Consider the following 15810-nt stretch of genomic DNA (forward strand, 5'->3'; position numbering starts at 1 on the left):
AAGTCTTGGGTGGCGCATTTTGTCCTTTCGTGCACGGAGTTCTCCTGCCCTTTGCTATCACTGTTTGCTGTGCAATTGCTTGCTGTGAAACTGTTTATTATAAGGATAGAATTGTTTATTATAAAATAAAGGGTTTATTGGTTAAGCAAACCCCTAGAATCCTCACTGTCTCGCCGACCCCCTGTATCGCAAACCGAACCTATCTGAGAGTTTTTCTCTCCATTTCCACAGCTACCAGACAGAATGATACTTGCAGCCAACAGTTTCAGATCCATCCTCTTCATTTGCTCCTTCCATCTGCAATTCTTAATGAAAGAACAGGAAAACATCAGGAAGCAAAGGTGATTGATAATTATCCCAAATCATTACTGAACTGGTGAATCTGATCAGCGCTTTTATGGTGCATTTCTACAAAGAAAGCACAGGACAGATTCTTATCTCATTTGCATTGTTGTAAAAATGAATTACCTCCATTGGCTTTAGTGGACTTAAGTTGGATAAGAATCTGGCCAGGTATGAGTAGGAGTTAATGCACTGACAGTTCTTAATTTTACTTGATACTGATGAGTGATGTCTATTTATAGATGATGGTGATTAATTTATTTGCATGTAACTAACTAGGATCTAGGGGCTGATTTTCAGACGGGATCTGTACTACAGCTGCTGGAAAAAGGGGACAAATTTACTGTGAAAACTTTGGCAAACAATTCATCCTGATTTTTATTTTTTGTCCAAACCATTGAAATTCAGAAAACTTCAACCAGCGGTACTAAGAGTCCATGACTGCAGTTGAAGTAATTGGTATCAGCATCTCTAAAACCCAATTTTGCCATCCTTGAATTGAACGTGAAACTAATGGGAGTAGTCATAGGGTACAAGACCAGTCGGTGGATGAAATGATTGGATGAAATGGATTGTCCAGTAGAAAGCCTATTCACTGCAAAAGTCCCACATGAAATTTAAATGGTGCATAAAAGTGTGACAAACACGGCAATTTCCTGCAATCTCCTGGGCAGACCTTAAGTTAAACCCTTGTGAGATAGTGAGGGCAGAGGACAGTAGGAGAGTGGTCCTATTTGCAAACTAGGGTGGGTGGGCAGGCGTGAGCCCAAGAATGCTCAGGGCTCTGTTCCCTGCGGACTAACTAAGTGCCATTAGGGGCAATTAGGGCAGCTGGGGCCAATGAAGGACCAGCCAAGCTTCATAAAAGCTCCGCCCCCCAAACAGTGCATGAGCTGAGGGTGCTGTGCTGTGCTGTGCTGTGCTGTACAGTGAATAGGATAAGGAGTGCTGACTTAGGTGGAGGAACAGATCAGAGTGGAGAGTCCTGTGGACAGAGAAAGGTACGCGGCTCAAGGAGCCAGAAGGAAGGGGAAGATTGGCCCAGGGAAGACAGAGCAGCTGGGAACATGGTGCCAGCAGCACATAGCTGCTGCTCATAGGGCCCCTGGGCTGGGACCCGGAGGAGCGGGTGGGCCCAACCCCCTCCTCAGGGAAGGTGGGTACTGGACACGCCCTGACCCACTACGAACAGTACAAGCGTGGGACTCACTAGAGGGGAGCCGATTATTTGCCACACCCTATTGAACTAAATTATCTTTAGAATTCATTGTATTAAAAATGCAAATGCTTATTTATTATTGTGGATTGAATGTGACATCTCTAAGGAGGAGACCTGATGAATGAAAACCTTGGGAAGTGTGATGAGCTTGAAAGAACTATTTGAAACAGTGTGAACTTTTTAAGTTAAGTGGGTTTCTGGGAAATCTCTACGGAGAGGGATATGTCAAATTTAAGCCCTCCGGTTATGCAAGCACTCAGCCTTTTGAAGCCTCTCCCTAAGCAAGGGGACTCTTTGTCCACAGATCAGCTGTTCTATGAGGACAGATCAAAGACACAAAGTGTATAAAGAAGTGACTCCTAGATTCACAGGTGTACTTGTTCTGAGCCAAGAACAGAGCCTTCGTTGCAGTTGGGATGGTCTTTCACGAGCTTATTAGTAGGTGTGTAGGTTGTTTTGTTGTTTTTCATAGGTTTTCTCTGTAATGCTTTCAGCTTGGGAATCAGTGTGCTTGCTTAGAAAGGACTGACTGGTAACTGCACGGTGAGTAATTACATTGTTTAGAGCCTTTGAGGAGGAAAGACAAGGCAGGCCTGCCAAGGCAGTCGGTGTTGTAGGGGAATTCACAACGCAGTGAGGGAACTGGGCAGCCTGGAAATACCCCAGTCAAAAGGGAGAGAGATGTGGGTCTCTGCCCAAGAGAGATGATGGTTCAGGAGCCGGGTGCATAAGAGTAGGTGCCCCTACTGGACCACAGATGGGGAATACAGATGCAGTTGCCCTGAATTGTACCAAAGTGCACTTGGCGCCTAACTGTAGAAAAGCTCTCGTGCTGGCCTGTGGACAGAGGTGAATTTCACCAAACTGGAGTAAGGCCAGAATCTAGCTCTCACTGAGGAATGAGTAAAGACAGAGTAAGAACTGCAGATTTGTCTCCATAAAACTTATTTGAATTCTCATGTCGTTTTTCTCCAGCTAAATCCTAAATGGCAAAGCTGCTGCCGTGGAATGAAACGTCGGTGACGGAGTTCATACTGCTGGGATTTTCAAAGAGCCACGAAGTACAGCTCCTGCTCTTTGTGTTGTTTTTATTTGTCTACCTCCTAACCCTCGCTGGGAACAGCCTCCTGCTTATCACCGTGTCTGCTGAGCACAGCCTTCAGACCCCCATGTACTTTTTCCTGGGTAACCTCTCCTTCCTTGAGATCTGCTACACAACCAACATATTCCCCAGGATGTTAGCTGGCTTCGTTGCTGAGGAAAAATCGATCTCATTCAGTGGATGTATGGCCCAGTTTTATCTCTTCAGTTCCTTGGGTGGAGCTGAGTGTCCTCTTCTATCCATGAGGTCTTATGACTGGTATCTAGCCATACACAGTCTTTTCCGCTATGCAGCTGTTATGAGCAAGGGCGTGTGCCTTTCCCTGGCAGCCGCATCCTGGATCGGTGGCTTAACATTCTGTGGCCCCAACGAAAAAGATCATTTCTTCTGTGATTTCTCCCCACTCCTGAAGCTGGCCTGCTCTGACACTACCCTCTTTGAAAAGGTTGCCTTCTTCTTCTCTTCTACTCAGACACTGGTGCCCTTCCTTTTAATCGTGATGTCCTATATTTATATCTGATCAGCCATCCTCAAACGCCCTTCCACTGCCAGGTCACAAAAGGCCATTTCCACTTGCTCATCCCATCTTATAGTAGTTACCACATTCTACGGGACTCTGATTGTTATGTACGTGGTACCAGCCGCTGACCACTCCCTAGATCTGAATAAAGTCTTCTTGGTCTTCTGTACCATGCTGACCCCCATGGTCAATCCCCTCATATATAGCCTGAGGAACAGAGAATTGCGTGAAGCCCTGAAAAGGGTGGTAGGTAGAAAATTTACTTCTTGTTGGAAAGAAAAGAGTGGGAAGATGTGACTGCCCAAAATGGCTTTGTGTCCTTCATTCAGCATTTAATTTTATTAAGCATTTAATTTATGTCCGTCATTAAACATTTAACTCTATGAAGACATGGAATATTTCCATTGGTTATAGCACAGCACTTGGCTGGAGGGTTAGGAAATCTGGACTCTGTTCTTAGATCTCTCACTGACTCACTGTGGGACCTTGGGTATTTCACATATCCTTTCTATGATTCAGTTTCCTCCTCTATAATACTGCCTTGTTCCCTTAATAGTTATTTGACATCCATGACGAAGTGTGGAAATCTTCAGAATGTTTTGTTTGAATGCTGTGTGTGTGACTCAGTTTTTCCTATGTGTCACTCAAGGGTCTAGGCGGTGGGACAAGGGTGTGTGATCATTGCAGGTTTGTGACTACCATCTGGCTTCCTGGCACAGACACTTTGTATCCGGGCAACTGGTGGCCAGGGCCCATCCTCCGCAGGGAGCCAGCTGGAGGTGTTGGAGAAAAAAAATGAGAGGAGGAGGCCAGGTGACCTGTTTGCCTGGGAAAGAGACAAAGGATGGAGGAGGGGCAACTGGGCGTGACTGAAGGTGGGCTGCTGGAAGCAAATTGGTCTCCTTTGGGACTCGGGGGGAGCAGCCAGGGCTCTGAATAACCAAAGATGTATTTGCTGAGTTCCTGGGCTAACAGGAACTTTTCTACACTGTGTCCCCATCGACTGATAAACCTTCTGTTTCACAATGCTGGCTGAGAGTCACTGCTGCCTGCAAAGGTTCAAGTGCCCTGGCCCCTTTCGAAAGAGGTGGGGTTACTTGAACCAGTTCTGGATGAGTCATCTCTTGACCCCCACTGAGGGCTTACAATTATTAGTCCATAGACTCCCATGATATGTCAGTTGGCCTTCTGGGACTTTCTGTGAAGTGTGAAACTGTGTTCAATGGGGAGAAGGCATCGAGATGAGTTCCTAGAGGGGTCACTCGACCCACTTCTGGATGGGTCACGTCCTGATGCCCCCTGATGGCTGACAATTAGAACCCCATAAACTACCATGATGTGTCAGTTGGCCCTCTGGGAGTTTCTTTTGATGGTGAAAGTGTGTTCTATGAGGAGAAGGCATCGAGACAAGTTCATAGAGGGGTATCTCGACCCACTTCTGGATGGTTCATCTCCTGATCCCACCTGAGGGCTGACAGTGAGAATCCTATAAACTCCCACGATGTGTCAGTCGGCCCTCTGTGAGTTTCTGTGGAGGGTGGAAGTGTGTTTAATAAGGAGAGGGCATCGAGACGAGTTCATAGAGGTGTCACTCGACCTAGTGCTCGATGGGGCATCTCCTGATCCCCAGTGAAGGCTGACAATTAGACCCCTATAGACTCCCATGATGTGTAGTCGGTGCTCTGGGAGTTTCTTTGGAGGGTGAAATAGTGTTCAATGCGGAGAGGATATGGAGATGAGTTCATAGAGGGGTCACTCGACACATTTCTGGATGGGTAATCTCCTGACACCCCCAAGGACTGACAATTAGACCTACATAGAATCATAGGATCATAGAATATGAGAGTTGGAAGGGACCTCAGAGGTCATCTAGTCCAACCCACTGCTCAAAGCAGGACTAACCTCAGCTATATTATCCCAGCCAGGGCTTTCTCAAGCCTCAGCTTAAAAACCTCTAAAGATGGAGATTCCACCACCTCCCTAGGTAACCCATTCCAGTGCTTCACCACCCTCTTAGTGAAAAACTTTTACCTGATTTCTAACCTAGACCTACCAAACTGCAACTTGAGACCATTGCTCCTTGTTCTGTCACCTGTCACCACCAAGAACAGCCAAGCCCCATCCTCTCTGGAACCCCCTTTCAGGCAGTTAAAGGCTGCTATCAAATCCACCCTCATTCTTCTCCTTTGCAAACTAAACAAGCCCAGTTTCCTTAGCCTCCCCTCATAAGTCCTGTGCTCCAGCCCCCTAAGCATTTTTATTGTCCTCGCCTGCACTCTCTCTAAATTGTCTACATCCTTTTTGTAGTGGGGGGCCCAAAACTGGACACAATATTCTAAATGCGCCCTTACCAATGCCGAATAGAGGGGAATAATCACTTCCCGCGACCTGCTGGCAATGCTCCTCTTAATGTAGCCCAATATGCTATTAGCCTTCTTGGCAACCAGGCCACACTGCTGACTCATATCCAGCTTTTTATCCACTGTTACCCCCAGGTCCTTTTCTGCAGAACTGCTGCCAAGCTCGTCGGTCCCCAGTCTATAGTTGTGCATGGGATTCTTCCTTCCTAAGTGGAGGACTCAGCACTTTTCTTTGTTGAACCTCATTAGATTTCTTTTGGCCCAATCCTCCAGTTTGTTTAGGTCACTCTGTATTCTATCCCTACCTTCCAAGGTATCTACCACTCCCCCCAGCTTAGTGTCATCCGCAAACTTGCTGAGGGTGCAATCTACCCCATCCTCCAGATCATTAATAAAGATGTTGAACAAAACCGGCCCCAGGACCGACCCCTGGGGAACTCCGCTTGTGACCGGTTGCCAGCTAGACATGGAGCCATTGATCACTACTCGTTGAGCCCTATGCTCTAGCCAGTTCTTTATCCATTTTATAGTCCATTCATCCAACCCATACTTCTTTAATTTGCTGATAAGAATACTGTGAGAGACAGTATCAAAAGCTTTGCTAAAGTCAAGGTATATCATGTCCACTGCCTTCCCTACATCCACAGAGCCAGTCACCTCACCATAGAAAGCAATCAGGTTGGTCAGGCATGACTTTCTCTTGGTGAATCCATGTTGACTGTTCCTGATCACCTTCCTCTCTTCCAAGTGCCTTAAAATGGATTCCTTAAGGACCTGCTCCATTATTTTTCCAGGGAGTGAAGTGAGGCTGACCGCTCTGTAGTTCTCTGGGTCCTCTTTCCTCCCTTTTTTGAAGATGGGCACTAGATCTGCTTTTTTCCAGTCCTCAGGGACCTCCCCGTGTTGCCACAAGCTTTCAAAGATAATAGCCAATAGCTCTGAAATCACCTCAGCCAACTCCCTCAGCACCTCGGGTGCATTGCATCCGGCCCCATGGACTTGTGAATGTCCAATCCTTCTAAATAGTCTTGAACCCGTTCCTTCAGCACTGCGGGATGTTCGCCTCCTTCCCATTCTGTGCCACCCAGTACAGCAGTCTGGGAGCTGATCTTGTCTGTGAAGACAGAGGCAAAAAAGGCATTGAGTACCTCAGCTTTCTCCACATCCTCCGTCACTAGGTCGCCTCCCTCATTCTCTAAGGGCCCACACTTTCCCTAATCTTCCTCTTGTTGGCAACATGCCTGTAGAAACTCTTCTTGTTCCCCTTCACGTCCTTTGCTAGCTGCAACTCCAATTGTGCTTTGGCCTTCCTGATTTCATTCCTGCATGTTTGAGCAGTGTTTTTATAATCCTCCCTAGCCATCTGACCAAGCTTCCACTTCTTGTAAGCTACTTTTTTGTGTTTAAGTTCGCCAAAGACTTTTTTGATAAGCCAAGCTGGACGCCTACCATATTTGCTATTCTTTCTGCACATCGGGATGGTTTGCTCCTGTGCCCTCAATAAGGTCTCTTTAAAATACAGCCAGATCTCTTGGATTCCTTTCCCCCTCATATTAGCCTCCCAGGGAATCCTGACCATCAGTTCCCTGAGGGAGTCAAAGTCCGCTTTTCTGAAGTCCATGGTCCGTATCCTGCTGTTCTCCTTTCTTCCTTTCGTCAGGATCCTGAACTCGACCATCTCATGGTCACTGCTGCCTAGGTTGCCACCCACTTCTACTTCCCCTACCAAATCTTCCCTGTTTGTGAGCAGCAGGTCAAGAGAAGCACGGCCCCTAGTTGGTTGCTCCAGCACTTGCACCAGGAAATTGTCTTCGACACTCTCCAAAAACTTTCTGGATTGTTTGTGCTCTGCTGTATTGCTCTTCCATCAGATGTCAGGGTGATTGAAGTCTCCCATGAGAATCAGGTCCTGTAAACTGGAGACTTTCCCTAGTTGAGTAAAGAAAGCCTCATCTACCTCGTCCTCCTGGTCTGGTGGTCTATAACAGATACCCGCCACGACATCACCCTTTTTGTTCTTGCTTCTAAGCTTAACCCAGAGACACTCAACTGACTTATCTTCAGTTTCATACTGGAGCTTAGAGCAGTCATAGTGCTCTCTTACATATAGTGCTACTCCTCCACCCCTTCGCCCCTGCCTGTCCTTCCTGAACAGTTTATACTCATCCATAACAGTGCTCCAATCGTGTGAGTTACTCCACCAAGTCTCAGTTATTCCAATCATGTTGTAGTTTCTTGACTGTGCCAGGACTTCCAGTTCTTCCTGCTTGTTTCCCAGGCTTCTTGCATTTGTGTACAGGCACTTGAGATAAGTAGCCGATTGTCCTACTTTCACAGTATGAATCGGGAGGCCTCCCCTGCTGCACCCTCCTCCTTCTGCTTCCTTGTGGTGTCCCTTTTCCCCACTTACCTTCGGGCTTAGGTCTCCATCCCCCATCAAACCTAGTTTAAAGCCCTCCTCACTGGGTTAGCCAGCCTGTCTGCGAAGATACTCCTCCCTCTCTTTGTTAGATGAATCCTGTCCATTCCTAGTAATCCTTCTTTCTGGAAGAACATTCCATGATCGAAGAATCCAAAGCCCTCTCTTCGACACCACCTGCATAACCATGCATTTATTTCCGCAATGTGACTGTCCCTACCTGGATCTTTTCCCTGAACAGGGAGGATGGATGAGAACACCACTTGCACTTCAAACTCCTTTATCTCTTTTCCCAGAGCCACATAGTCCACAGTAATCCACTCAAGATCATTCCTGGCAGTGTCATTGTGCCCATGTGGAGAAGTAGGAAGGGGTAGCGATCTGAGGACTTGATGAGTCTTGGCAGTCTCTCCGTCACATCCTGAATTCTAGCTCCGGGCAAGCAGCACACTTCTCTAGTTTCCCGGTTGGGACAGCAGATTCTCTTCCTCTTGGGAATGGTGGTCGTGGAACCCCCATCCCTAGGATAATGCATCCCTTGCCTTCTGATCAAGCGGGTCTCCTTCTGATCCATTCCCTCCGAAGGGTCCTCCAAATCGTTCTCCGCTGTAGTACTTGTGCAGACAGGATGAAAATGATTCCTTACTTCTTTCTGCATGGTGGGCACATAGGTTCTCTTTCTTCAGGAGGTCACATGCTGCCAATTTTCTTCCCTGTTCTTCAGTTTCGCCTGCCTGGCATTCTCTGAATCTTCCTTACGCTCTGCCTGTGCCCGATGGAGAAAGACATTGTTTTCTGTAATGCAACACAGGGTTGATATTTGGGTCTCTAGTCCTTTAACCTTCTCTTCCAGTAAGGAAACCAGCCTGCACTTGGTACAGATGAAGTCATCTCTATCCTGTGGGAGGAAGACAAACATAGCACATCCAGTGCAGGTGACAACAACAGATCGCTCCATCTCCATATCTCTGCTCTCAGAGCCTCTTCAGATGCTCTATTTTGTGCACAGCAACGTCTGAGAGGAAAAACCCGCTGTCAGCTCTCCTCAGGCGAATGCCCAGGCAAACTCCCTCCTTCTGTTCGCCGCTCAACTGGTTCGAAGCTGGCTGCTTTTTATAAGGCTGGGGCAGTTGCCTCGCCCCCACAATTAACCCCTCAAAGCCCACCTGGATCAAAGCACTCCCAATCAATCAATCAATCAGACACACCCTCAACTGCTAAATGGTCCCTGTAACTGCCACCTGCTGGATACTTGAGGTAATGAACCGAGCACATCAGTTGTGGAGCAGGAGGGACACCTGCTGAATACTAGAGTTAATGCACAGAGCACGTCTGTGCTGGATTAGCAGTGATACCCGGTGGGTACTTAAGGTAATGCACACAGTGCATCTGTCCTGGAGCTGTAGTGAAAACCGGGGGATACTCGAGGAAATACACAGAGCGTGTCTGTCCTTCAGCAGCAGTGACACCCGGTGGGTACTGGATGTAATGTAGAGAGGGTGTCTGTCCTGGAGCAGCAATGACATCCGAAGGGTATGTGAGGTAATGCACAGAGCGCATTTGTACTTTAGCAGCAATGATTCCTGGTGTGTATCGGAGGTAATGCACAGAATGTGTCTCTCTTGGAGCAGCACTGACACCCGGTGGGTACTAAAAGTAATGCATGGAGCGCATCTGTCCTGGAGCAGCAATGACACCCGCTTGGTACTCGAATTAATGCGCTGAGCGTGTCTGTCATGGAGCAGCAGTGACACCAGGTTTGTACTCGAGGTGATGCAGATAGCACATATGTCCAAGAGCTGCAGTGACACCCGCTGGGAATTAGAGGAAATGCACACTGTGTGTCTCTCATAAAGCAGCAGTGACACACGATGGGTACTCGAGGTAATGCACAGAATGTGTCCCTCCTAGAGCAGCAGTGACGCCTGGTGGGTGCTCGAGGTCATACACAGAGTGTGTCTGTCCTGGAGAAACAGTGACATGCGCTGGCTACTCGAGGAAATGCACCGAGCGTGTCTGTCCTGGAGGAGCAATGACACCCAGTGGGTACTCTAGGTAATGAACAGTGGAGCAGGGACCCCCAATGGAGGTAATGCACAGTGTGTGTTTGTCCTGGAACAGAAGTGACACCCGGTGTGTACTCCAGGTAATGCACTGAGCGTGTCTGTCCCTGAACAGCAATGACACCCGGTGGGTACTCTATGTAAAGGACACATTGAGTCTGTCCTGGAAAAATCAGTGACACCCACTGAGTACTCAAGTGAATGGATGGGCCGCCTCTGTCCTGGAAGAGCTGTGACAACCGCTTGTTATTTGAGGTAATGCAGAGAGAACCTCTGTCCTGGAACAGGAGTGACACCTACTGAATACTAGAGTTAATGCACAGAGCGAGTATATCGTGAAGCAGAAGTGACACTCGGTGTGTACTTGAGGTAATGCACAGACCACGTCTGTCCTGGAGCAGCAGTAACACCCGATGGGTACTCGAGGTAATGCACCAAGCGAGACTGTTATGCAGAAGCAGTGACACCTGCTGGGTACTCGAGGTAATGAACAGCACGCGTCTCCCCTGGAGTTACAGTGACACCCAGTGGGTACTCGAGGTAATGCATCAAGCGATTCTGAACTGCAGCAGCGGACACACCCGGTGACTACTTGAGGAGCAGTGACACGCAATGGGAAAGCGAAGTAATGCACAGAGATCATCTTTCCTGGAGAAGCAGTGACACCTGTTGGGTACTGAAGGTAATCCACCGAGCGCGCTTGTCCTGGTGCAACAGTGACAGCACGTGGGTACGCAAGGTAATGCACAGAGTGATTCTGTCCTGAAGCAGAAATGACACCCGGTGGGAATACAAGGTAATGCACAAAGCTCGTCTGTCTGTGTACTACCACGAGTAACCACCAACTGTCACTGCAGCTCAGGGGCAGACGCACTCTGTGCATTACCTCGAGTACCCACCAGGTTTCACCGCTGCTTTAGGACAGACATACTTTGTGCATAACTTTGAGTACCCTCCGGATGTCATTGCTGCTCCATGACAGACACCCTCTGTGCATTACCTCGAGTAACCAGCGGGTGTGGTGTTCAGTATGTTTATCTCGGTGGCGGAATGGAGCACACTGGCAAAAGGATGTCAAAAGTGCTTATTTATTACATGAGATAGCATAAGAAAGAAAGACAGGAGCGGAAGTTCTTTACCATACAGGAACTGAAGCTCCGGCACAAGTCTTAAGTTGAAAAGTACACTGAAAGTACAGTTAACCACAAGGATATAAAGTAGCAACTTATAGGCACAGGACTTATTGAGCTGAGCAACCGCAGCAGCAGCTGCAATTAGTGAACAGAGAAGTGAACCTTAAGCAAGGAAGAGACCTGCCAAAAGGATACCTACAGCTATATACTTCTGGGGACCCATCGATGTAAGAGAGCTAGCGTTATCTAAGCGTGTGCAGGGATGCTTACCACTGCAAGAACAAGGGAGACCCATAAGCGGGTGACATACTGGAACTGCCTGCCCGAGGCATCCGCTAGCGCTTCCACGGAGAGTCTCAGCTTGGGGAGGCTCTCAGGGGGTTGATATACCCTTTTTCCCCCCCTCACCTTGCAGCAAGCCTTACCCAGTAATACATGACGTATATCTCAATCCCAGTAGTCTATTGGTAGTTAGCTAGGGACCTTCTGGAGTAAGGTGATGTTAGTTGTTTACTTCAAAAAGAACTCAGCCATAGTCTTACTTCCCCTTTATTATTACTAAAATAGGAACCTTTTAGATTATCAAGCATTAGCAAATGTCTGTGGTCGTCTCAGGATGCTCCAGACCCCAAGGCACTTCCTCCTTTGGCCTAAGGTCGGGCAGAGGGTAGCGTCTGGGCTCTGCTCCTGAGAGGTCTTAACTCTTGCTTTTCTGGCTTAGCATTGCTTTTAGGGCCTTGCTCTTGTCAAACTATACTGATTTCATGTTACAAAGTCTTGCACGCCCTAACAGCGGGTGTCACTTCTACTCCAGGAAAGACATGCTCTGTGCATTACCTCAAGTACCCACCAAATGTCACTGCTGCTCCAGTACAGAGACCATCTATGCATTACCTTGAGTACCTACCCGGTGTCACTGCAGCTCCAGGAGTAATGCGCTGTACATTACCTTGAATACCCACCATGTGTCACTCCTGCTCCAGGACAGACACCCTTTGTCCATTACCTTGAGTACCCACTGGGTGTCCAGGACAGGCCCTCTCTGTGTGTTAGCTCCATTACCCACCGGGTGGCACGGCTGCTCCAGGACACACACGGTCTGTGCATTACTTTGCGTACCCACTGGGTGTCATTGCTGCTCTATCACAGGTGCCCTCTGCGCACTAGCTCCTTTACCCAAAAGGTGTCACTGCTGCTCCAGGACAGACCCACTCTGTGCTTTACTTTGAGTACCCACCGGGTATTACTGCTGCTTCAGCACAGACACGCACTGTGCATTATCTCGAGTTCCCACTGGGTGTCACTGCTGCGCTAGGAGAGACACACACTGTGCATGACCTTCAGTACCCACCGGTTTTCACTGCTGCTCCAGGACAGACGTGCTCTCTGCAGTTCCTCCATTACCCAAAAGTGTCACTGCTGCTTCAGGAGAGATGCAGTGTGCATTACCTTGAATACCCACCATGTGTCACTGCTTCATCAACATAGACGTGATCTGTGATTTACCACGAATACCCAGCGGGTGTCACTGCTGCTCCGGGAAAGAGAACCTTTCTCCATTCCCTCGAGTACCCACCAGGTGTCACTGATGCTCCAACGCAGAGATGCTCTGTTCATTACTTCATGTACCCACCGGGTGTGACTGCTGTTCCAGGACAGATGATCTCTGTGCATTACCTTGAGTACCCACTAAATGTCACTGCTGCTCCAGTAGAGCGAAACTATGTGTATCACCTCGAGTACACATTGGGTTCGACTGCTGCTGCTGGACAGATTCGCTCTGTGCATTGCCTCGAGTTCCCACCGGGTCTCCCTGCTGCACCAAGACAGACGCACACTGTGCATTAGCCCGAGTACACACCAGCAGTCCCTGCTGCCCCAGGTCAGACGTCCTCTCTGCATTAACTGGAGTACCCAGCAGGTGTCACAGATGCTCCATAACAGATGCGCTCTGTGCATTACCTCGAGTATGCTCCAGTTGTCCCTGGTGCTCCAGACCAGACACACTCTGTGCATTACCTCCAGTACCCACCGAGTGCCACTGCTGCTAACGTAGAGATGTGCTCTGTGCACTACCTCAGGACCCCAGCGGCTGTCACTGCTACTCACCAGGTATCACTACGGCTACAGGACAGACGCGCTCTGTGCATTACCTCGAGTACGCACAGGATGTCGCTGATGCTTCAGGACAGATGAGCTGTGTGCATTACATTAAGAGGACAGCGGTGCCACTGCTGCTCCATCACCGATGTGCTCTGTGCATAACCTCGAGTACCCACCAGGTGTCACTGCTGCTGCAGAACATTCACACTCTGAATTATGCAGCGGGTGTCACTGCTACTCCAGCACAGACACACTCTGTGCATTACCTTGAGTAGCCACTGCATGTCACTGCAGCTCCTGGAGAGACACAGTCTGTACATAACCTCCAGAACACACTGGGTGTCACTGCCGCCAAAGTACAGATGCGCTCTGTGCATTACCTTGAGTACCCAGCGTGTAACACTGCTGCTCCAGGATAGACGGTCTGTGCATTACCTTGAGTACCCCTGGTTGTCACTGCTGCTCCATGACACATGCGCTCGGTGCAATACCTCGACTCCCCACTGGCTGTCACTGCGGCTCCAGAACACACACACTCTGTGCATTACCTCGAGAACCCACTGGGTATCACTGCTACTCTAGGAAAGACACACTCTGTCCATTACATCGAGCACACAGTGGGTGTTATTACTTCTTCAGGAGACACACACTCTCTGCATTACCTCGAGTACCCACCGGGTGTCACTGCTGCTCCAGGACCGATGCACTCTGTTCTTTACCTCGAGTACTCACCGGGAGTCAATACTTCTCCAGGACAGTCACACTCTGTGCATTACCTCAAGCACCCAGTGGGTGTCACTGCTTTTCCATGACAGACACGCTCTGTCCATTACTTCACGTATGCACTGGGTGTTTCTGCTGCTTCAGGACAGGCACTCTCTGTGAATTACCTTGACTTCCCACCAGGAGTCACTACTGCTCCAGGAGAGACGTGCTCTGTGCATTACTTCGAGTACCCACAGGGTGTCACTGCTGCTGTAGGACAGAGAGTCTCTGTGCATTACTTGGAGTACCCAGTATGTTTCACTGCTTCTCCAGGAGAGACGTGCTTGCTGCATTACCTCGGGTAACCACCGGGTGTCACTGCTACTCTAGCAGAGATACACTGTGCATTACCTCGAGTAACCACCGGGTGTCACTGCTACTCCAGGAGACACAGTCTGTGCATTACTTTGAGTACCCACTGGGTGTCACTGCTGCTCCTGGACATACACAAACTCTGAAGTACCTCAAGTACATGCCAGGTCTCACAGCTGCTCCAGGAGAGACACGCTTTATGCATTACCACTAGTACACACCAGATGTCACTGCTGCTAAAGGACAGACACACCTTGGACATTACCTCGAGTACCCAGAAGGTGCCACTAATGCTCCAGGATAGACACACTTCAAGCATTACCTTCAGTACCCACCGGGTGTCACTGCTGCTACAGGACAGAGTCGCTCTGTGCATTACCGCTAGTAACCAACGGGTGTCATTGCTGCCCCAGGAGAGATGTGCTTGGTGCATTACCTCGACTACTCACCGGGTGTCGCTGCTGCTCCAGGAGAGACACACGCTGTGTATTACCTCATGGTCACATCAGGTGTCACTGCTGCTCCACGACAGATGAGCTTTCTGCATAAACTCATGTACCCAGCAGGTGTCACTGCTGCTCTAGGAGTGGGAGAGTTGTGCTCTGTGCAAGACCTCGACCATCCATCGGGTGTCATTGCTGCTCTAGGACAGATGCGCTTTTTTCATTACCTCAAGTTCTCACCAGGAGTAACTGCTGCTCTAGGAGAGACACGCTCTGTCCATTTCCTCGAATACCCATCGGGTGTCACTGATGCTCCAGCACCGAACGGCTCTGTGCATTACCTCAAGTATCCACCGGCTGTCACTGCTGCTCCAGGAGAGACGCACCCTGTGCATTACCTCGAGAACCCACTGGGTGTCAATGCTGCTCCTGGACAGAGACACTATGTGCATAACCTCGAGTACCCAAAAGGTGTCACTGCTGCTTCAGGACAGACACAGTCTGTGCATTACTAATTGTCAGCCCTCAGGGTAATCTGGAGATAATCCATCCAGGAGTGGGTCGGGTGACCCATCTATGAACTCACCTCATTGCCTTCTCCCCATTGAACACTCTTTCGCCCTCCAAAGAAACTCCCAGAAGACGGACTGACACATCATGGGAGTCTATGGGGGTCTAATGGTCAGACCTCAGGGGCTGTCAGGGTATGAGCCATCAGGAAGATCGTGGAGTGACTCCACTATGAACTTGTCTCAATGTCCTCAACCCATTAAAGACACATTTAACCTCTACAGAAATTTCCAGAGGGCCGACTAACACAACATAGGAGTCTATAGCGGTCGAATTGTCAAACCTCGGGGCAGAGGATCAGTTGGTGACCCATCCAGAAGAGGGTCGATGGACCCCTCAACGAACTTGTCTCAATGCCCTCTCCTCATTGAACACACTTTTAGCTTCCACAGAAACTCCCAGAGGGCTGACTGACACATCATGGGAGTCTATGGGGTCTAATTGTAAGCCCTCAAGGGG

At 49.0% G+C, this 15810-nt stretch overlaps 1 pseudogene; it reads left to right on the top strand.

Moving 5' to 3' along the window:
* Window positions 1-2547: 2547 nt before the first annotated feature.
* Window positions 2548-3480, top strand: LOC137153794 (olfactory receptor 5A1-like; annotated as a pseudogene).
* Window positions 3481-15810: the final 12330 nt, after the last annotated feature.

The sequence above is a fragment of the Emydura macquarii genome, unplaced genomic scaffold, assembly GCF_026122565.2.
Source record: "Emydura macquarii macquarii isolate MOO-44397 ecotype Brisbane River unplaced genomic scaffold, CSIRO-AGI_Emac_v2 contig_273, whole genome shotgun sequence".
In the NCBI taxonomy this organism is placed as follows: domain Eukaryota; kingdom Metazoa; phylum Chordata; order Testudines; family Chelidae; genus Emydura; species Emydura macquarii.